Below are 23,547 nucleotides of genomic sequence, written 5' to 3'. Positions count from 1 at the left end.
CTCGGAAACAACCTAAGAGCCCTTTGAGGGACGAGTGGATAAAGATGTGGAATATATATACAACAGAATACTACTAAGCCATAAAAAAGATGAAATCTTGCCATTGACTATGATATGGATGAACCTTGAGAATATTATGCTAAGCAAAATAAGTTAGATGGAGAAAGACAAATACTGTATGATTTCACTCATATGTGGAAGACAACAAACACATAGATATAGAGAACAGATTGGTGGTTATCAGAGGGGAAGGACAGATGGAAGAAAGGCAAAAGGGGTAAAGTTGCACATGTATACAGGGACGGATGGCAACTAGACTTTTGGTGGGGAATATGATGTATTATACACAGAAGGCAAAATATAATGATGTGCACCTGAAATTTGTACAATGTTATAAATCGAAGTTATCTCAATAAAAATTTTTCAAAACTTACTGAACTTTGAGAGGAAAAGAAAGATTTGAGGCATTGTAACTAGACTCACTTCCTTCCCCCAAATCCAGTAGACTTGCACTCACTGAAGGGGACAGATGAGATTTGGAGCTCCACAGAAAAGTTCCATTTCTAGAGCATTGTCATTATTTAACCTGTCTTGCATATCCCCAGAAGACATCCATGCCCAGGGTGTTTTTGTTATTTGACTTGACTAGGAGCTTACCTCCAGAATTTTGTAAAAAAGGATCAGTGGCCTAAGGCATACATTAGCCTTGCCAAAAAATCTTTTAAGTTTCCTTCTATGGAAATATGAGGAAGTTGATGTCCATAGGGGACTGGTATAGACTGAACACTTGTGTCCCCCAAGAACTCATATGTTAAATCCTAACACTCAATATGATAGCATTTGGAGGTGAGTCTTTTGGGAGGTGATTACCAGCCCTAATGGACTAAGACAGAAAATTGGTACCAAAGAGTGGGGTACTTCTGTAACAAATACTTAAAAATGTAGAAGTGGCTTTGGAACTAGATAATGGGTAGAGACTAGAAGAGTTTTGAGGTGCTAGAAAAAGCCTACATTGCCATGAACAGGCCTTTAAGGGTGATTCTCATGTGGACTCAGATAGAAAAGAGGAGATCTGTAGAGAAAGCCTCGGTCTTCTTAGAGACTTCCTAAAGTAATCTTGAACTAAATGTTAGTAGAAACATGGACAGTAAAGGCCATTTTGATGAGGTCTCAGATGGAAACAAGGAAAATATTATTGGAAACTGGAGGAAAGGTGATCCTTGTTGTTAAATGGCATAGAACATGGCTGAATTGTGTCCCTGATCCTGTGTTTTCTGGAAGGTAGAACTTTCGAACAATGAAATTAGATATTTAGCTGAAGTAATTTCTAAGCAAAGTGTTGAGGAGCAGCTTGGGTCCTCCTGACTACTTATAGTAAAATGTGATAAAACAGAAATGGTTTAAAAATAGAATTGTTAATTATTTGCTTTAAAAAAAGCACAACTTAAAGATTTGGAAAATTATCAGCCTGTCTATAGTGTAAAAACTGAGAGAGTATATTTGGGAGAGAACACTAAGACTGTGGCCCAAGGAGATTGGTCAGCCATCTCAAGAGAAGCCAGGAGTCACTGTTCAAAACAATGGAAGAATACAAAGGATAGGCCACCTCTGCATGCCCTGCCCAGCACTGCCTCACATGGTGGGCTCTACTTCCCATATTTCTGTGGCACACTACTTGGCCACCCCAGGTACTGTTCTGGCAGGCCCCAGTGTGGCACAGGCCACGGTGGCTACTCCTCCAAAGGTCATGGATAGCAAACTTTGGCAGCCCTCTCTATTGGTATGCACAGTGTTGGGGCCTTGGAGTGTGACTGCATCCACCTAGATTTCAAAAGATGCCAAGCAGAGCCATAGGCATGGGATTCTACCCCAGGAAGGTTACTGGCAAGGCCCAAGCACAGAGCTGCTACAGGGGCAAGGCCAATCACAACCTCGGGAGCAGGGCTTCCCTCGACCTTGGGGGCTCCACTCCTGCCTGGTAAAGCTATGGGGGCAAGACCACTGCCCCAGTGGCTCTGGAAATTGGGATTCCTGCCCCAGTGTATCTAAAAGGTGGGACCTCCACACCAGTGGTCTTGGAGAGCAGAACTCTGAGCCAAGGAAGATTACTCTTGAGCCTTAATGTCTAATGAATTTTGCCCCATTTGCTCGTGGACTTACATGGAACCTGTTACCCCTTTCTTCTTTCCTATATCTACCTTTTGGAATGGAAATGTCTATCCTATTCTTGTTTTGCCATTGTATTTTAGAAGCACATAACATGTTGGTTTCACTAGATTACAGCTGGAGAGCAATTTGCTTCAGAATAAATAATATCTTGGGTCTCACCCATATCTAATTTAAATGATATTTAGAAGAGATTTTGCCAGCCTTGACAGTCTAGTGGTTAAAATTCAGCACTCTCACCACTAAGACCCAGGTTTGTTCCCCAGTTAGAAAATCACACCACCTGTCTGTCAGTTGTCACACTTTGGTGGCAGTGTGTTGCTGCGATGCTGAAAGCTATCCCACTGGTATTTCAAATACTAGCAGGTTCACCCATTGTGGACAGGTTTCAGCAGAGCTTCCAGGCTAAGACAGACTAGGAAGAAGAACCTGATCACCCACTTCCAAAAACATTGGCCGTGAAAACTCTATGAAGAGTAGTGGAGAATTGCCTGATATTGTATCAGAAGGTGAGAGGATGACATAAAAAGACCAGGTAGGGTTCCACTCTGCTGTACACAGGGTCGCTAGGAGCTGAAATCGACTTGATAGCACTAACAACAATGAAGAGATTTTAGATTTTAGGCTTCAGAGTTGAGGCTGGAACAAGTTAAGACTTTTGAGGCTATTTGGATGGAATGAATGTATTTTGTATGTGAGCTGGAGATGAATTTGGCGAGGGGGCAGCTGAGGAATGCTATAGACTGAATGCTGTTATACTTCCAAAGTTCATATGTTAAATTCTAATGCCCAATGTAATGCTTTTTGGAGGTAAAGCCTTTAGGAAGTGATCAGGTCATAGAGTGGAATCCTCATGAGTGGGATTTGTGCCCTTATGAAAGAGATGAGAGACCTCACTCATCCCCTTCTACTATGAGGTTACAGAAAGAAGGCAGCCATGAATGAACCAGGAAGCAGCCCCTCATCAGACACTGAATATGCTGACACCTTGGTCTTGGGCTTCCCAGCCTCCAGAACTGTGAGCAATCAATTTCTGTTGTTTATAAGCCATCTAGTCTATGATATTTTGTTATAGCAACCCAAATGGACTAAGACAGGAGCTTTAAAAACGCTGACGTATTTCTTGATATCTAGAAGCCCACACACGTGCAAAGCAATAGCATGCTCTAGAAAAACCCAAAATAGCCCTTACTGTTCACCTCTGGCTGACCTTGACATTTTCACTAGGAGGAAGCAAAGACTAAGGAAGAATTGTAGACAGCCCAACACACACACACACATATACACAGGGCCCTTCAGTGGAGAAAAAAAGTCTCATTTGTTCAAGGAATTTAAGAAAAACTCTGTCTGATCATTAGCTAAACACTAAGCTAACTGAGCTGACACTTCACTATCACAAATGACATGGAATACAGACTTTACAAAATTAGTCCAGGAAAGTATCAATATTGGGAATATCAATAAAGAGATAGAAATTTAAAAAAAAAAGAGTGAAATCTTGTTGTTGCAAAGGGCAATAACTGAGATGAAAAAGTCAATAAAGGGGCTCAACAGCAGATGTGAGTTGGCAGAATAAAGAATCAGTGGCCAAAGTCTGAGGAAGAGAAAGAGAAAGGAATAAAGAAAAATGAAGAGAACCTAAAAGACCTGTGGGACATAGGTAAATATAAAAGATTGTATAAATATATTTTCATTTGTAACACTTTCTTCTACCTGATTTAAAAGACAATTACATAAAACAATAGGTATAATGTTGATGAGCTAATAATATAAAGATATACTTTGTGTAACAGTAACAGTACAAAGGAGGTGGGATGAAATTAGGATATCTTGGAGTAAAATTTCTCTGTACTATTGAAATTATATTATATCAGTCTGAACACCACTGTTTTAAGTTAAGAGGCTGATTGTAGAAGTGACATCAGCAAAATGGTAGAATAGGGAGCTCCATGCCCTTGCTCCCCACAGAAACATCCAAAAACAACCAGAAACCAGGTACAATAGCTTTATAGGAGCTCTGGAAAATAGTAGCTAAAGTTATACTGAAACAAAGTGAATGCCAGATCAAGAAAAAGCCACATTCAAAACCTTAGGAAATTTCACGGCATTTTTATTCACACTTGCCCCACTCTTTCACTAGCATGTTGCAGTTTGGTCTGGGGGAGGCAGTAGCCCAGATCCCGATTCTCTCCCTGAAACCAGAAGGAACAAAGTGGACATTATTTGCAACATGCTAACATTTTGGGGGGATGCTTAATGGACTAGTCTCTGTCTTTCTTAACTCAGATCTTAGGTGAAGAGAAGTGGCAGGCACTGCTCATGAAATCTAAAGGCGCACTAGACACCAAGAGGCCTGGGGCAAGAGATCACATGTTGAAATACACAATAGAAGACCTAACTTTCTAAAGAAAAGTTGGAGTGAGACTCCTTGGGAAATTAAGACGTTCAAAAGGGGCCATGTATGGGGGAAGTTAAAAAAGTGAGACGTGGGCCCAGTCAAGAAGCATGCTCAGAAAATACCTGAGAAGTTCTTAAGCTTTCACCTAGGGTTGATCCTTAGGCTCAGAGCAAATCCAGCTAATTAGTGAAGGAGTTCCCGGGCAGAGAGCCAGTCTGCATAGAATGGGAGACTTGGCTATTTTTTAAAGTGCTCAATTTTCAAACAAAAAATGAAGGAGCATAAAAAGAGACAGGAACATACATGCCATTTAAAGGAAGAAAATAAATGGCAAAAACTTCTATGCTTCAAAAGACACCAATAAGAAAGGAAAACATAACCCAGATAATTGGAGCAAATATTTGTGAATCATATATTTAATAAGGGAATTGCATGCAGGATATATAAAAAACTCTTACATTTAAATAATGAAATGTCAAATAACCCATTTAAATGATTTAAATAGACATGCCTCCAAAGAAGATACAATGGCCAATAAGCTCATGAAAAGAACTCAATATAATTAGTCATTAGGAATATGCAAGTCCAAATCATCCTGAGATATCATGTCACACCCAGTGGAACAATTATAATAATAAAGATAGTCAATAATAAATGCTAGAGAAGATGGAGATAAATTTGAACATTCATAAACTACTGGTGGTTGGTGGGAATGTAAAATGGTGCAGTCACTTTCGGAAATTGACAATAAAAGAGTGAAACAGAGAGTTAACATACAACCCAGTGACTACATGTGTGTGCATATATATATACATAAGAGAAATGGAAAACTGTGGTCACACCGAACTTATACCTTATACACGAATGGTCATCAAGTATTAATCATAGTAACCAAAGGTGGAAATAATTCAGATGTACATTTACTGAAGATCATGGAAATAAAAAGTGATATATCCATACGATGGAATATTATAAGGCAATATAAAGACATGAAGTACTGATACGTGCTGTGACATGGATGAACCTTAAAAACATTATGCTAAATATAAGACGCCGATCACAAAGAAGCCAACCACAAATATTGCATGATTCAGCTTTTATGAGATATCCAGAACAGACAAACCGGCGGAGGCAGATAATAGATTAGTTATTGCCTAGGGTTGGGGGTGACTTGGGGATTGGGAGTGATGGCAAGGGGGAACAGGCTACTCAAGAGGATAATTAAAATTTTTCAAAATTGTGATGATGGACGCAAAACTGTAAATATACTAAAATCATTTGAATTTCACAATTTAATGGGTGAATTTTATATTTCAATAAAACTCAAAAAAAGAGAAACAAAGCAAAATAACGTGACACCTATGAAATTAGTAACTCATTGTTACCAATTTCAGGTATAGTGAAATTGAATGTCATTTTTTAAATCTCGGTAGATTTTTAACTCTTATTTATGAGATATCTGCAAGATTATGCTTATGCTAATCTATCTATTTTTATATATTAAAGCAATTTTAAAAGTCAAGGTATATCATTTATTTTAAGCGAGTGAAATAATTTACTGAGTCAGCTAGAAGGCAGCGTTATCTTTTTATAGAGCATACAACCGCTGTTTTATATGTCTGTTGATTAGTTATTATATACTTAAATATTTCTTCGATGAGGAGTCCACATCTCCTAATCAAATGTGCCACTGTATACCTGCATGCCATATCCTTTTAGGTTAATACTTATGAATGGAATCCACTGCACAAGCACACATAAATTTCTCCACAAGCCTGATACCAAGTATATAGACTCCACAAAGGAAAATACAACAGTCTACATAAAATTTAATGACTTTTGTATCTCAAAAGGTAGAAAAAATGAAAAGCTAAATATCAAATTGTGAAATTTATTAAAACATATAAAATGGTTAATGACATTAATAAATGAAGAAATCTTACAAGTAAATAAGAAGAACCATTTGACAGAAAAAAGAATCACTGTGATTAGATGTTCAGTGTTTGGTGCATAATGGACTTTCAATGAATAAATGAATGAATCAGGGAATTCACAAGAGAAATATTAAAATGGCTACTGAACAAATGAGAAGATGCTAAACCTCTACATTCATTGATAACCATATGCTTAGGTGTAAACCTAATAAAATATGGACAGGATTTTCATGTTGAAAATCACAAAATGCTGATGAAAGAAATGAAAGATCTAAATAAATGGAGAGACACACCATGGTCATGAATTGGAAGACTCAACATAGGAAAGATGTCAGTTCTCCCCAAATTTATCAATAGATTCAACACAATTACTATCGAAATCCCAGTACACATATTTGTTGACATAGATAAGCATATTCTAAAATTTATATGGAAAGGCACAAGTCCTAAAATAGCTAAAGCAATCTTGAAAAAGAAGAATAAAATGGGAAGAATCAGTGTACCGAACATTACGTCATAGAGTATAGCTACAGTAATCAAAACAGTGTGGTGTTGGCAGAGGTGTAGACATGTATCAATGGAACAGAATAGAAAACTCAAATGGGTCCACACAACTGTTCCCAACTGACTTTTAATAAAGGTGCAAAAGCAACTCAATGTGAGATGAATTGCATTTTCAACAAATGCTACCAGAGCAATTACATATCAAGCAAAAAATGAACTTGGACCTAAATTTAAGACATTTATACAAAAAATAATTTAAAATGGATCATGTTCTTAAATGTGAAGCATGAAACTATAATAGTTTTAGAATACTAGAATACATAGCTCAAAAATATTTGGGCTAGCACTTGCTGAACAGTCCTTAGACTGTTTTTTCAATTTTTAATTTTTTTTATTGCAGTAACATTGGTTTATAGCATTATATAAATTTCAGGTGTACATCATTATATGTCAATTTCTGTGTAGATTGCATCATGTTCACCACCTAAAGACTAATCACAATCCATCAGCACACACTTGTGCCTAATCACCCCTTTTCCCCCCTCCCTCTCCTTTCCCCTCTGGCAACCAGCAATCCAATCTCTGTTTCTATGTGTTTGTCCTTGTTTTTATTTTCTACTTATGAGTGAGATCATACAGTATTTGACGTTCTCTCTAACTTATTTCACTTGGCATAATACTCTCAAGGTCCATCCATGTTGTCACAAATGGCCAGATTTCATCATTTCTTATGGCTGAGTAGTATTCCATTGTGTGTATATACCACATCGTCATTACCCATTCATCCCTTGATGGGCACCTAGGCTACTTCGAACTGTTGGCTATTGTGAATAATGCTGTAATAAACATAGGGGTGCGTGTATCTTTATGCATTCATGTTTTCATGTTCTTTGGATAAATACTTACCAGTGGAATAGCTGGCCCCTATGGTAGGTCTATTAATTTTTTTTTTTTTTTTGAGGAAGATTAGCCCTGAGCTAACTACTGCCAGTCCTCCTCTTTTTGCTGAGGAAGCCTGTCCCTGAGCTAACATCCATGCCCATCTTCCTCTACTTTATACGTGGGATGCCTACCACACCCGGGATCCAAACCTGTGAACCCCAGGCCGCTGAGAAGCGGAACGTGCTAACTTAACCGCTGCGCCATCGGGCCGGCCCCCAAGGTCTATTAATTTTTTGAGGGATCTCTGTACTGTTTTTCATAGTGGCTGCAACAGTTTGCACTCCAAACCAGCAGCTTATGAGAGTTCCCTTCTCTCCACATCCTCTCCAACACTTGTTGTCTCCTGTCTTGTTAATTATAGCCATAGCCATTCTGATGGGAGTGAGGTGATTTCTCATTGTAATGTGGATTTGCATTTCCATGACAGTTAATGATGTTGAAGATCTTTTCAAGTGCCTGTTGGCCATTTGTATATCTTCTTGGAGAAATGTCTGTTCATATCTTTTGCCCATTTTTTAATTGAGTTGTTAGTTTTCTGTTGTTGAGATGTATGAGTTCTTTGTATATTTTGGATATTAACCCCTTATCAAATATACGGTTTGAAAATATCTTCTCCCAATTGTTAAATTGTCTTTTCATTTTGTTGATGGCTTCCTTTGCTGTGCAGAAGCTTCTCAGTTTGATGTAGTCCCATTTGTTCATTTTTTTCTATTGTTTCCCTTTTCTGACTAGACACGGTGCTTCAAAATATGTTGCTAAGATTGATGTTGAAGAGTGTACTACCTATGTTTTCTTATAGAAGTTTCATGGTTTTGACTGAAACTTCTAGTAGAAACAATGGTCTACTTTCACTTTTTTGGATGTGGCTGTCCAGTTTTCTCAGCACCATTTGTTGGAGAGAATTTCCTTTCTCCATTGTGTGTTCTCGGTTCTCTTGTCGAAAATAAGCTATCCATAGATGTGTGGGTTTATTTCTGGGCTCTCAATTCTGTTCCATTGATCTGTGTGTCTGTTTTTGTTCCAGTACCATGCTGTTTTGGTTACTATAGCTTTGTAGTATACTTTGAAGTCAGGGACTGTGATACCTCCATCTATGTTCTTTTTTCTCAAAATTTCCTCAAGATTCCTTTGGCTTTTTGAGGTCTTTTGTTATCCCATTTAAATTTTAGGATTCTTTGTTCTATTTCTGTGAAAAATGTTGTTGGAACTTTGATAGGCATTGGATTGAAAATACTGATTGCTTTAGAAAGGATGGGCATTTTAACTATGTTAATCCTTCCAATCCAAGAGCACAGAATATCTTTTCACTTCTTTGTGGCTTGTTCAATTTCTTTCAACAATGTTTTATAGTTTTCAGTGTACAGATCTTTCACTTCTGGTTAAGTTTATTCCTAGGTATTTTATTCTTTTTGTTGCAACTCTAAATGGCATTGTATTCTCAATTTCTCTTTTTGCTACTCCTGTGTTAGTGTATAGAAACACAACTGATTTTTGTATGTTGATTTTGTACCCTGCAATTTTACCTTATTCATTTATTATTTCCAAAAGTTTTTTAATTGATTCTTTAGTGTTTGCTATATATAAAATCATGTCATCTGCAAATAGTGACAATTTCACTTCTTACTTTCCAATTTGGATCCTTTTTATGTCTTTTTCTTGCTTGATTGCTCTGGCTAACACTTCCAATACTATGTTAAATTAGAGTGGTGAAAGTGTGCATCCTTGTCTAGTTCTGGTTCTTAGAGGGGTAGCTTTCAATTTTTCTTCATTAATGATGATATTAGCTGTGAGTTTGTCATATATGGCCTTTATAATGCTGAGGTACTTTCCTTCTCTACCCATTTTATTCAGAGTTCTTATCATAAATGGATGCTGTATCTTCTCAAATGCTTTCTATGCATCTATTGAGATGATCATGTGATTTTTACTCTTCATTTTGTTAATGTGGTGCATCATGTTGATTGATTTGTGGATGTTGAACCATCCCTGCATCCCTGGAATAAATCCCACTTGATCATGGTGTATGATCTTTTTAAAGTATTGTTGTATTTGATTTGCTAGTATTTTGTGGAGGATTTTTGCATTGAGGTTCATCAGTGATATTGGCCTGTAATTTTTTTTCTTGTTGTCCTTGTCTGGTTTTGGCATCAGGGTAATGTTGGCTTCATAGAATGAGTTAGGCAGCTTCTGTTCCTCTTCAATTTTTTGGAAAAGTTTGAGAAGGATAGATAATAATTCTTCTTTGAATGTTTGGTAGAATTCACCAGGAAAGCCACCTGGTCCTGGATTTTCATTTTTGGGGAAGTTTTTGATTACTCTTTCCATCTCCTTATTGGTGATTGGTCTATTCAAATTTTCTATTTCTTCTTGATTCAGTTTTGATAGGTTGTATGATTCTAGGAATTCACTCATTTCTTCTAGATTATCCAAATTGTTACCTTATAGCATTTAAGTATTTAAAGTAATCACTTTCCTGCGTATTTATCCCAGAGAAACAAAAGCTTATATCCACAAAAAAGTCTGTACACAATTGTTCACTGAACCTTTGTTGTTATTAGCCCAAACTGGAAAGAAAAACAAGTATCAAACCATAGGTGAATAGTACATTCATGCCATAGAATGCTACTTAACAATAAAATCAAATTGACATTTGCAACAATTTTGCTGGATTCAAAGGTTTATTATGCAGAGTAAAAAAATATCTGCAAAGATCACGTACTGTGTGATTCAATTTATATAAAATTCTCAAAATGACAAAATTAGGGAGATGGAGAAAAAACGTGGTTGCAAGTTAAAGTGAGAGTTTGGGAGGGGAGTGGGTATAACTATAAGAGGATAGATTGAGGGAGATATTTGTGGTGATGGAATAGTTTTGTGTCCTGACATTGGTGCTGGGATACTTAAATGTACACATATGACAAGATGGAATATAACTATCTGTACACATTGTACCAATGTCAAATTCCTGGTTTCAATCTTCTACAATCGTAACATAAGATGAACCCATTGCTAGAAACTCTACACAAGGTACAGAGGATCAATCTCTTGTCTCTTTGCAATCTCCTGTGATTCTATAATTATTTCCAAATTAAAAAAGGTAATTCATCACAACCTATTTAAGGGTGCTTGAAAATTGAAAAATTCATCAATGTAATTCCCACCATTAATAGAAAAATGGAGGAAAAGATATTATTATCTCCTGACGTAAATATAGCAATTGATAAAATCAATCATTTTTAATAAATAAAACATTTTGGCAAAATGTAGTATAGGAGGAATACCTTAATTTGATAAAAGACATCTACACAAAACTTATGATCATATTTAATCATTGCACCTGAGATTTGGAATGGGAAATGGATGTGCAGTCTCCACCTCTATTCAGTGTTGCACTGGAAGTCCTAAGTTGGGCACCATGGCATGGAAAAGAAATAATGTCTAAGTATTGAAAAGGAAGAAAGGAAATCTTTATGTTTGTAGATGCATAGAAAGTATGAAAGAATTTCCACTCAGAATATTAGAATACGTTAGAGAATATATTTTATTTGGTATGCAAAGTAGACAAAAAACAAAATAAATGAATTTTGTTTCTATAAACTAATAATAAAGAATAAAAAATAAAGATTAAAAATGGATAGTTAATTACATCATCAAAAATACCATAGTAGTAAATCTAATGATGTATAAAATCTCTAGAATAAAAGCAAAACAAAACAAAAACACTGTAAAATACTTTATTGTATGTGGATTTTATCTCAATAAGCTGTAGGAAAGTAAAAGCAGTGCAACCAAGATTACAGACACAGTGTTATGCCACAGCATATACACTTACCACTAAGTACAGAGGGAGATTCCTTTGTTTTGCAACTCACTTACCTGAGATTTTCAGGACATTTATATACAAGCTCTTTCAGTCCATTTATTCACTCCAGCTTCAGGAAGGTATAGAAATTCTTTCACTAGTAGTAAAACTGAGCATTTTATCTTCAATCTGCCTTAGTTGTGAGCCTGCTGATGGACAGCACTTGCTCTTCTCTGGTGCTCTATGCCACCACACATGAAAACATCCATTTAAGTGGGTAAGACTTTTAATATGGTGTTCAGTGTCAGTAGTCACACTTCCCCATAGGTGTAATAATTGTCTATCAATCTAATCTCTATCATTAAAAAATGCGAAATTTTGTCCCAGACTGCTAAATCTCTTTTTTAATTGGCCTTTATTTTTTTTTCAGATTTGAGCATGGAATAGGATTACTACTAATTAGGTTTACAGAGAATTCAATGTATACTGGCATAAATATAATAGAACATTAGAAAGTCACTTGTGTTATAGAGAATCAGTAATTTTACTATTCCCTACTCTTGTGATGAATGCACAAAAGATGCGGAATATTTGGTAACACTGCTGAAATAGCCAAAGCAAGATTAACTACTTATTCATATATAAAACTTAGGAAAATATTTCACCTTCAATAGAATCCTATGACTCCAAACTCAATATTTACAGCATTAAAACATATAACTGAGTGGCAATTCAAACGTTGTTTTTTAATATTTTATGGAAACTGGTAACTTCTAAAAACAATCATACAGAACTGGGCTGAAGTGAGGAAACTGAGCACAAAGGTAAAGAAGTGATTCAAATTGTTAAGAATACAAAAACAACAAAAATCTGATAGGAAAGGTGTTTCTTAAAGCACAGAGTTAAACAAAACTGGAAATTCATAAAAGTATGACATCAAAGAATATCTTACAAATGCTTTCTTTACTTTAGACATTTAGTGGTGATCTTTATTATGCACTTATTTTAAGTGAAAGGCACATATTCAAATATTATTATATAGTTGGTATTGTGAAGGACTTATTCAATGGGAGTTAATGCTCATATTGGTTCTTTACAATAAGACCCCTAACTGATAAAAATTATTATAAGGATAATCTATTATCTCACCAATAAGTAGTTTATCGTATTTAAACAATATTTAAACCATATGGTGGTTTGTGGTATATAAGTAGAAATGGCATTTCAGATGTATTACACATACACCATGTCACTAGACATAAACAGTGTAAAGATTAATAAGACATGAGTCTTATCCTCAAGGGAATAACAGCCTGTCAATCTCTTGATATCAATATGAGAAGAAATTAAGTAAGGCAAAATATCTGAAGTCAATAAGTATACTTATTGAAGGGCATGAGAAAGAATCAACAGGGTAGAGAAGGAGAAATGGGATAATTTTAGGTCACTTATTGAGGAAGAGCATGAGGACAAAGCACATGAATAAGTATCAATGGGTAGCCAATATACAGCATCTAGGCACTGGGCTCTGAGTAGGAGGGGGATGTGTAGCATAGGATATCAAACGATGGTTGAAAGACACATAAAGAATCTTGAGAGAACACAAAAGAATATTCATTGACTTTATGATTTTGCTTATGTGTCTCAGTTTAGGTTCCCCAAGATGGTGCCCTTAGGACAAGGTTTCCCAATTGGGTGTATATTATTAACCCTAGTCATGGGAGCACCAAGAGATGCTCCAGAGAATCCACCCAATTCCATACATGTTAATCCCTGCCTCCATTGTGTAGCAGCAATCCTATCTCCTCATAATAACCAAAGCCTATTATCTCCGATTGAATGAGAACTCATTTCTTTGCCTGCTTGTCCACTGAACTGAGAACCCCAAAAAGACAAAGTGACAATCACAATTTTAACTTCAATAAAACATTACTGGGTCCCCTGAAGAAAGCATTGCCCCGCCTTGGAGCGAAGACCTTTGAATTAGTAGAGCCCTAGAACTGCAGGAACTGAACACATTCTAACAGTGAGTAAGCAGGTGGAATGATAAGAAGGGAAAATCTTTCATCTCCCCCTTGGTTCCCAGACCAAGTTTTTTTGCACCTGACCCCAGAATCATATGTTCGTCATTGGTTCAATGCACACATTGCATTCTGCAAGACATCATCTCAACTCTACCAGGATGTCATCCACAAGCTGTTGCCTTAGCTGAGCTTTTAATAAATCAGATCATTCAAAAGGTCTATTAGGGCAACTGATTTCAGGTGATACTGCAAATGGTAGGAATGGTAAATTGTTATTCGAAACAAAATGGATCCCTTGGCCTGTAGCACTTATGCAGGATCCCATGTAGATTCATGAGACAGCCGTATGTGATTGGAAGTTAGAACTCCAAAGGCACTGAAGGCAAGGAAGGCAAACTCAATTCAGAGTAGATGTCAATTTTTGCAAGAATGCATTTCTTTCCCCTTCAGTATGGAAGGAGTCTCATATAATCACCTTAAAACCAAGTGGCTTGCTGGTCTCTTTGATGAATGGTATTATATCAAGTGTTTAGCATTGGTTTCTACTACTGAAAGGCCAGGCATTCATCAGTAGAAGTAGTTATATGAGCCTTGAAAGGGATCTCAGGATATTAGGACCATTCATAGTCTCCATTCCTGCCACCATGGTTATTCCTTTATAGGTCCATTGTGCAAGAATATGGGTAGCTGAGGACAGAAGTTGGTTGATATCCACTAGAAGCATTTATCTGGATGCTGAATGTATCTGGATGTATCTCTCCTTGATGCATACTTTCTGGTGGGCATTGTCATAAGACACAAAAATGCTAACTCTCTATCCAATCCTCTAGGTTCATCCACATGCCTATCTTAGTCTGCATTGTGCACAAAATATTCCAGTATTGTTCCTTACAAGGCCTCACCAATGAGGCAAGCTATTTGCCATGTATATTCCTACTTCAGGCCACTTCTTCCTTCATACTAGTATAATGATCAGGTCTATTGCACACAATTCAGCACACCAGCAGGATGTCCCATTGCCAGGTACACACCTTTCAAAAAGAGTTTGCTACTGGACCCTAATCAAAACTGGATGCCTAACCCGTAGGGATTTTGTGATTCTCAAACACGGTACTCCCTTTTTGTGGTGAGTCAATTCAGGTGCATTGACTATCAATATGAGAAAACTCAACAAGTCTCACTTTGCAATTTAAATAGTTTCTTCAAGAATCTAGTCAGCCTTGGCACAGTGGCATTTTGGCTTTTACACGAAAAATGGTAGCTATCCCTTTGTAGAAGACTTTTTTCTATCACTCCACTGCCTGAATCAAAGCCACTGACTGGATGGGGCTCTTGATTCACAGAGGTTTCCTAAATGCCTAGGCCTGATTAACTGATGTTAAGGCTAAGCTGGAACCCAATTATATCATATTAGATATAAACGTCACATCACTTCAGCCTCAGCACCAGCTACGAACAACCAAAAGCATGTATGAATCTCTTAGCTCAGGGGCCAGAACTCTAGGATGTTATCTTAGCTCTAGCTAATGTTCCTCTTGAAAAACCTTGTAACATTTTATACCTCCCCTGCCTCCCACCTGTTAAGTTGTTGCCAATTGCCTGGTTGTTTGCTGCCACTTGGAAAACTACAAATTGGCAGAAAATCACCCCCAACACTTTGGATCCATGAACTGTGGATAAATCACAGCTGCTAATAAAATCGTATGGGTCTCTCATGAATAAGCCAATTGAAAAATACAGTTCTTTAATGAGACTGAAAAGAGTCGAGATGCTAATTGAACCTGCACTAACTGTATTCTCACCATTGCTGCCTAGACCGTAATCGTATTGTACCTTGCAATACATCCACCATCATAAAATAAGCCAATGTAAGTCATGCTATGTTTCTGATGTAAAGACTATCATTTAATATGAGGTTTATGACTCCTGCCAAAAGATGGTGTAGTTTCCTCATGGAAGGGGAGGCCATAATGCATAGGCCATTGGCTCCGCCCACTCTGGCATATTGTATTGATCATATCAGACATTAGACTCTCTCTTGGGGTTATTGGTTGGGGGGAACCTCACAACTTTGTGCACTTTGTAAAGATTATGAGATTACTATTTCAATCTTATCAGCCAAATCCAGCCACATCGTTGACTCTTATACTTATCTGTATGAAGTGTTTTGCTTTTCAGAACGTTTTCAGTCTGACGATGATGTACTTTTTTTTTCTTTGATGAGGAAGATTTGCCCTGAGCTAACATCCGAGGCCAATGTTCCTTTTTTTTCTTTTTTTCACGTGGGCTGCTGCCACAACATAGCTGCTAACAGATGAGTGGTGTAGATCTGCCACTGGGAACTGAACCCAGGCCACCGAAGTGCAGTGTGCCAAACTTAATCACTAGACCACCAGGGCTGGCCCAACAATGATGCACCTTTTATCACAAAAGCTGGTCAATAATGGGCTGATTGTCAAGGTATTCAATGAAACTTGTACATCCCCTAGGCACATGGGGTAGACTTAATTATACTGGGATGATGAACACTGGAACAACCTCCTCAAAAATCAACTCAAAAATATTTCTGACTTTACATATCTCCCTTCCTCTTACTCTACATGCCTTAGTAAGGCAGTTTGTTTATTGAACGTTCTGTCTTAAAGCAATCATTCCCCAAGTGGTTTCTAGGTAACAATCCACTCAAAGGGGGTGGCATGTGTGCATATAAACCTATTTTAAATCATTCCTTGGCATGTATTTCTTTCTTCCACATACCAACAACCCCATGCTGGCCTGGTTGGTTCACCCTCAAGGTGTCAGCCTGACCAAAAGGAGGCCCAACTGATACAAACTTAATTCTTGTTCAATCACTTGATATACTTGCTGGATTGACATGGTCCTAGAGCACAATGATAAAGAGTACTTGTTGAGCGCACTGCTGCGTCCCCTACAGTGGTCTATGTGAGCCAAATGAGGGGATGAAGGGGTCTCTGCAATTTTTGTAAAACGTCTCTTGTCTCTATTGCAACTGTCACTTTCAGTTGAAAGGTCTAGGTTGGAATAGGAGATGATTGGACAACCATGGTAGTTACAGCTACTATCATATAGCACAACAAATTTGTGTTGGTGGAAAGAGAGCATCCACCTCCACACCCGGAGAAGGAAACAGTTACACCCCTGGAGTGACAGAGGAATGAGGGATATTAATTATCTTTCAGAACTGCTACAGGATAAAGAAAAATCACTTGGTGTGGTTCTTCCAAATTGTTGAAAACACCATATATTTGAATGTTATAAATTCCAGCCACAAGTTGGGACAAAATTTCCCTCAATCTTACCATGAAATCTATTGGAAACAGCAGAGGATGGCTCCAGCTTCTGCATTTCCCAAGCAAAACGTCTTTCAACACCTCCAAATGTATTTCCTACCATTATTTCCTTAGCTGTCATTCACTTATTGCACGGGGTAGGTGAATGCCACCTAACTGGTCGCATGAACAAACAAGACAGGTTGAACTGATTGCACAGTCAGTTCTTACTGAAAGGAAGGACTAGAATCAATTATTTGAACTAATTGGGAACCCCAAGACCTACCACTGGCTAGGAGGCCACACTGGAGAGATTGTTAATCTGGGTCCTAGACTAACATAGTTTCTATTTGGGGCCTCAACAATTATAAACACTTTCTGTACAGTGTTTTACACCACTGTAATTGTACTTCTTTTACACCCTGTGCACCCCTGTAACTGTACTCATTTTGTAGAAATCAAGTATTAACTTGCTTCTGTTTTGAAAACACAGTTATTTGGGGGCCAGCCTGGTGGCGCAGTGGTTAATTTCACAAGTTCCGCTTTGGTGGACCGGGGTTTGGCAGTTTGAATCCCGGGTGCGGACATACACACCACTTGTCAGGCCATGCTGTGGCAGGTGTCCAGCACATAAAGTATAGAAAGATGAGCACGGATGTTAGCTCAGGGCCAGTCTTCCTCAGCAAAAATGAGGAGGATTGGCAGTGGATGTTAGCTCAGGACTAATCTTCCTAAAAAAAAAAAAAAAGATAGCATAGTTATTTGCTCCTTAGAGGTGGTCATAAGAAACATTCATATATTTAATGACACACCACCAGTATATCTTATAAGCCTTATATGACTGTAGAGTTCTTCCAAAATAAGTATAACCTTAGTTAAGGGAGCTTCCCAGAGTGCTAACAGACTCATTAACTATATGTGCCCTACAGGCAATTATCCCTACAATGAGAGTCACTCAATTAGAAAAACTGGTACATAATTTGTACCTGACTTTAACTGAAGTGATTAATAACACCATCTCAGCTCTAGAAAGCATTTCGGTCAACTTCAACCTACCGGTCAGGGTCGTTACGGATGATAGAATTGCCATAAACTTCATACCTGCAGACCAAGGTGGCATCTGTGTAATTGCTAATGCAGCCTGCAATCCTTGGATTAATTCCTCTAATCAAGTCATATGGCCAATAAAGAAGCTTTAGGAGAAAACCACCTCACATTCTAAGCTAGATCCTCCTGGTTAATAACATTTGTTCAGCCGACTGAGTCCAAGATGTTGGCAGGCATGGTTGAAGTCAATACTACAGTTTGACTCCATTCTGCTGCTTAGAGTTCTCTAGATATTTACCTTAATTAAATGCTGGATGAGGCAAATTGATTGGATATGATCGCAGTCTCTGTTAGATATATTTTTTGTTGTGGCTAATAAAGTGGCATACACATGGGGAAGTCCTTCAGAAGCCAAGACAGTCTACGAATGAGTTGTGAATATTGTTGGGAGACAATTCTCCATGAGTCTCTCACGTTTCTTCATATCTGGCAAGCAGAAGAATTGACTAGCTTTATTACAAACTCTGTTTTCAAAGATGTTCACATAGTGAAAAGCCTTGGAAAATAGTGATACTGTCTCTATATGGAACAAAAGACATTTTTCTTTCCACAAGCATAATTAAAATATCTCTCCCCAAGGCAAAGATTAGGCAGACTTACTAATGATTATAAAAGTTAATGTTCCCTAAGCTTGAGGTATCTCTCCAATAACAAAACCCACTACATGCGCAGACATCACCTGGCCCTCTCCTCAGTGCTCTGTGGGAATTGGGGTTCAGGAAACTGGCAAAATTGCTAGTACTCTGACTACTGTTATTGCTGTGAACAGTAAACTATTCTTTGTCTCTGATTGAATAGTGTCACGTCTTCTGCCAGCATCAATGAAACTGTGGCAACGTGTCATCTTACATATGAGGTGAAATCTCAGATTCTACACAAGTTTTAATACTACAACAGCCAAATCTTTAGAAATTCCTTTTGGAAGTAAGAAATTTATACGAAGAAAATTAAATTATATTTTGAACAGCAATTATAACAGTGAGAATATAAAAGTCCATCAATTGGCTTTTTACAAATGCAAAACCTTATTAAATCAACGATCGAGGAAAGTCAAACTGAAATACCCACTTTGTTAAGATCATTCCAAATTTTGCTTGCTTTCCACTATATTCTTTGATCTTTACTATTGAGTCACCTTGGAAGAGTAAAGAAATCTACAGGAACAACCAAAAATTTAGCAGTTTTGTCAGAGAGTAAGATATTCATGGAGATGCATCAACAGAGAAAAAAGGAAAGATCAAAGTTTTAATCAACAAAGTGATGAAGAGCGATTATTTTTCTTTAATCACCCATTGATATAACATTTCTCACTAAAGTCAGAGAATATAGTGTGAATTTCCTAATTTTCATTTTGAAATATTTTAGAGAACATTTCATTTTTAACTATTTTTTGGAAGAATGTTTTTTATTTTTTGAGATAGCATTGGTTTATAACATTATGTAAATTTCAGGTATACATCACTATATTTCAATTACTGTGTAGACTACATCGTGTTCACCACCCAAAGACTAATTACCATCTGTCACCATACACATCTGCCCTTTTACTCATTTTTGGTTAGGAAAGAAGTATCTTGCGTAATTACTTCCTGTTTACAAAAACACTTCACGATATGAAGAAATACATTTATACCATATAAGAGTACATGCCCTAATGAACCAAAAAAAAATCATTTTTATTCTCCTAGTTTAGGTAAACAAAAGGTAAAAATCGATGATTCATTATACTATTTTTTAAATGTATGAATGTAATGACCTATATTACAAAACAGACATCTATTTCAATTTTGTCTACACTTATAAGTATACTTAGTATAAAAGGTCACTTTTAATAGGAAATGAGCTAAATTATTTTTTATGTGAAAGATGGTTTATCTATGTTTTTAATGAGGCAGACCTTTACTTATTCTACAGCTATATCAAATATTTCAGAATACTTTTTTTTATCTCAAGCCAGGTCTCATTCACTTTTATTATGTGGACATCTCTTCTTTGGATAGCTATATATCAAGTACTTTTGCGCCAAGCAGTAAATGCATTGTGTGGCATTGAATCATTCAGGTTCTTAAGAAAAAAAACCAGATGCATCTCAAAATCAGTGTAATTTTTGACAGAAAAGAGATGGAACACTAAATCAGTGTAATTAAAGAGAGTTGAATAAAAAGACCATTTACAAATGTGTGAAAATAATACTGTATGATAAAGCACACTGAAGCTAACGACAGCAGGGAAACATTACCACTCCTAGTCAAGAAGGATTAAAGATAGGAAGCAGTTAACAGGACTTGGTGAGAACTCAAGCTCAGGTTGTAGGAAGGGGCCCTCCAACAAGAGCCATAGCCTTTCATAACGGTACAGAGCCCTTGCCACCTACCTCCGATAGGGAACAATCTAGAGCAACTGCTACCTTGACATTGTCCTCTACCCATTTTTTGAGCAGCTGACAATATCTCCTATTGGCCATGCCCAAACTAAAGCTTGAAGACAAATGAGCCTGGCCGATCTATTTCACAGAGCACAACTTCCTGAAGCACAGAGCAGAAAAAGTAGAATTAAGATTGGATCTGGAGGAGCAGAGAATTTCCAGGACAAACACAAATGGAGGAAAAAAACTCAGTATAATAGCCTTATCTAAAACTAAAGACTTCAGGGATGCAATAATTTCACAAAGAATAACCAGAGAAAGAGAAATCTTCTGTCTGAAGGCATCAGAAAGCTGCTAAAGCAACAAGAACAGGAGAGGATAATCGTCTAAAGCAAGAGCTGACAAGCTTTTGTTTAAGGGACCAGATGCAAATATTGTAGGCTTGTAGGCTACACAGTCTCTGTTGCAACTACTCATCTGTAACATTGTAGCAAAAGCAGTCATAGACAACACCTAAAGCAATGAGCATGGCTGTGTTTCAATAAAACTATTTACAAAAGCAGGCAGCAGATCCATAGCCCACAGATTTGTCTGTTCCTTCCTCTGTTTCTGACCACTAGACTCATATTTAAAGGGCTCAAGTCATTTGGTCAGTTTCAGTATCAGGGATTAATACAGGGCATGCACACCATGAGTGGGAATATTAGGGGACATCTTAGAGTTCTGCTTTCCACTAATCCTAATATATGTATAATTTTAATCTCAAAATTTGAAAAAGGGAGCAAGGAATAAGAATCTTTTGAAAAGAAATTTCTGAAACTGATGCTATGCATCAACTCATATACCCAAGAAGCTGAAATAAAATAAACACAAAGAAAAACACACCTAGAGACATCATAGCAAGCCTTCCGAAAAAAGAATTAGAAAAATAAAATCTTCAAAGAAGCGAGAAGGGTAAAAAGACATATTATCTTAAAATGAACCAAAAATATGAATAATGACTGACTTTAAAACATAAATATTGGAAGCTAAAAGACTATAGAGTGGTATTATTAAAGGGCTGAAGGAAAATAACTACCATATTTGAACTGTACACCCAGCAGAAATATTCCTTAAAAATAAAGGTGAAGTGAAGATATTTTCAGATAGACAAAAACCGAGAATCTGTCACTGGAATATGTGCACTAAATATAATACTAACGAATGTTTTTCTGGCAAGAAAAAATTCCAAGAGAAACATGGATTTTCAGGAAGAAAGAAAAAACCAAAAAAATACAAATATGTGTGTAAATATTAATGAACAATGATAGGATATTGGTACAAAACAATAATAGTAAGGTCTTGTGTTATTTAAAATATAAAGAGAATTAAAATGTATGACAATGACAATTCAAATACTGCAAGAGAGGATGGATGTTGTTATCAAATTGTAAGAATATAATATTATTGAGTATATGGTAAAAGCAATGATTTGTATTAAACTGTATTGAACCAAGGGTGCATATTTTTATTTTAAAGGTAACCACTAAAAGAGTAGTAAAAGAGGGTATAGTGAGCAATTCCACAGAGAAAAAGTTAGGTAATTGTTATGAAAGGAGGCAGTAAGTGAGAGAAAAATAAACATAAAATCGTTTGGTTACATAGAGGATTATAAGAAGAGATTATACTAAACTCATTGATTACAATAATGTAATTATATGTAATCTTAGTGAGTTCTATATTCCAATAAAAGACTAATATTGGCAAATTGGATTAAAATAATAATTACTTGCTGTTTACAAGAGAGTCATCTTAACTAAAGAACACAGAGAGGTTAGAAGTAAGATAATCAATAGTCAATAAATATATACCTTGTAAAAACTAACCAAAAGAAAGCTTGTGTATTAGAGATTGTGTATAAAAGAAAGCTTTATTAAATTAACATTTGTTCAGTGGAGCACAGGGTGCTGGGTTGTGAGCCACAGTTCAAGGACAGAGCACAGGAGACATTGAAATAAAGAAGTTTATTCTTTAAACTTCCTCTATGTCCTGGAGGAAGTACGCAGCATACCTCGAGAGGCACATGAGGTCAAGGCAGAGTTCAGACAGAGAGGCAGGACCTAGGGCACTTTGTTAGGATCAGTGGGTTCCCAAGCTAGGGCTGAATTGGTCAATTCAAACCAAAAGAGCAAGATTTTGGAAGACACCAACGGAGACTTATTTAAAAGGTGCACAAGAAACACAGGTACTGGGAGGCAGGGGAAACTGCTGATCACAAGGGCTGTTGGGGAAGTAATATCAGGAGTTTGACATTTTCTTGTGACTGTGGCTGCTATCTAGGGCATGCAGTTGAATGAGGGAGCTAGGGTCAGTTTAAGGTCACCGCAGGCTACTTGGCCAAATAAAGTGGATGCCAGGCGGCAATGCCATGGAGTAGTTTAGCTAAACTCTCAATGATGTAGCTATACTATCTCAGAAAAATATATTTTAAGACAAGAGGGCTCAATTCTTTAGGAAGATTCCAAAACTTTCTGCATGCAATAGCATAGCTTCAAAATATATAGAGCAAATGATTGGCAGAAATAAAAATAGAAATGGACAAATACATGATGTGAGTTGGAGACAATAACAGTCTTTAATAGCTGATAGAACAAGTAGGCAAAAAAACAGTAAGAATGTAGAAAATCTTAAACATATAATGTTAAAATCTCAAACAAATTGACATATATAAGACAATGCATTCAACAATGAAAGAATACACATTCTTTTCAAGCACACACAGAGCAGTTTTCAAAATTAAACATAGGCTTTGTTATAAAGCATAGTTCAAAAATTTAAAAGACAAAATCATTCAATGTAAACTTTGATCACAATGAATATAAACTAGAAATCATTACAGAAAGATAAATAGAAAATCTTCAAGCACTTGAATTAAGTAATATATGTGTAAATAGGCCAAGGAATAAATTACAATAGAAATTACAGAAATTTTAAATGAATGCTAATGAAGATACGACCTTTCAAAGAGCTAAAGCA

This window comes from Equus quagga, chromosome 10 (genome assembly GCF_021613505.1).
Source record: "Equus quagga isolate Etosha38 chromosome 10, UCLA_HA_Equagga_1.0, whole genome shotgun sequence".
NCBI lineage: Eukaryota > Metazoa > Chordata > Mammalia > Perissodactyla > Equidae > Equus > Equus quagga.
This window is presented reverse-complemented; position numbering follows the sequence as displayed.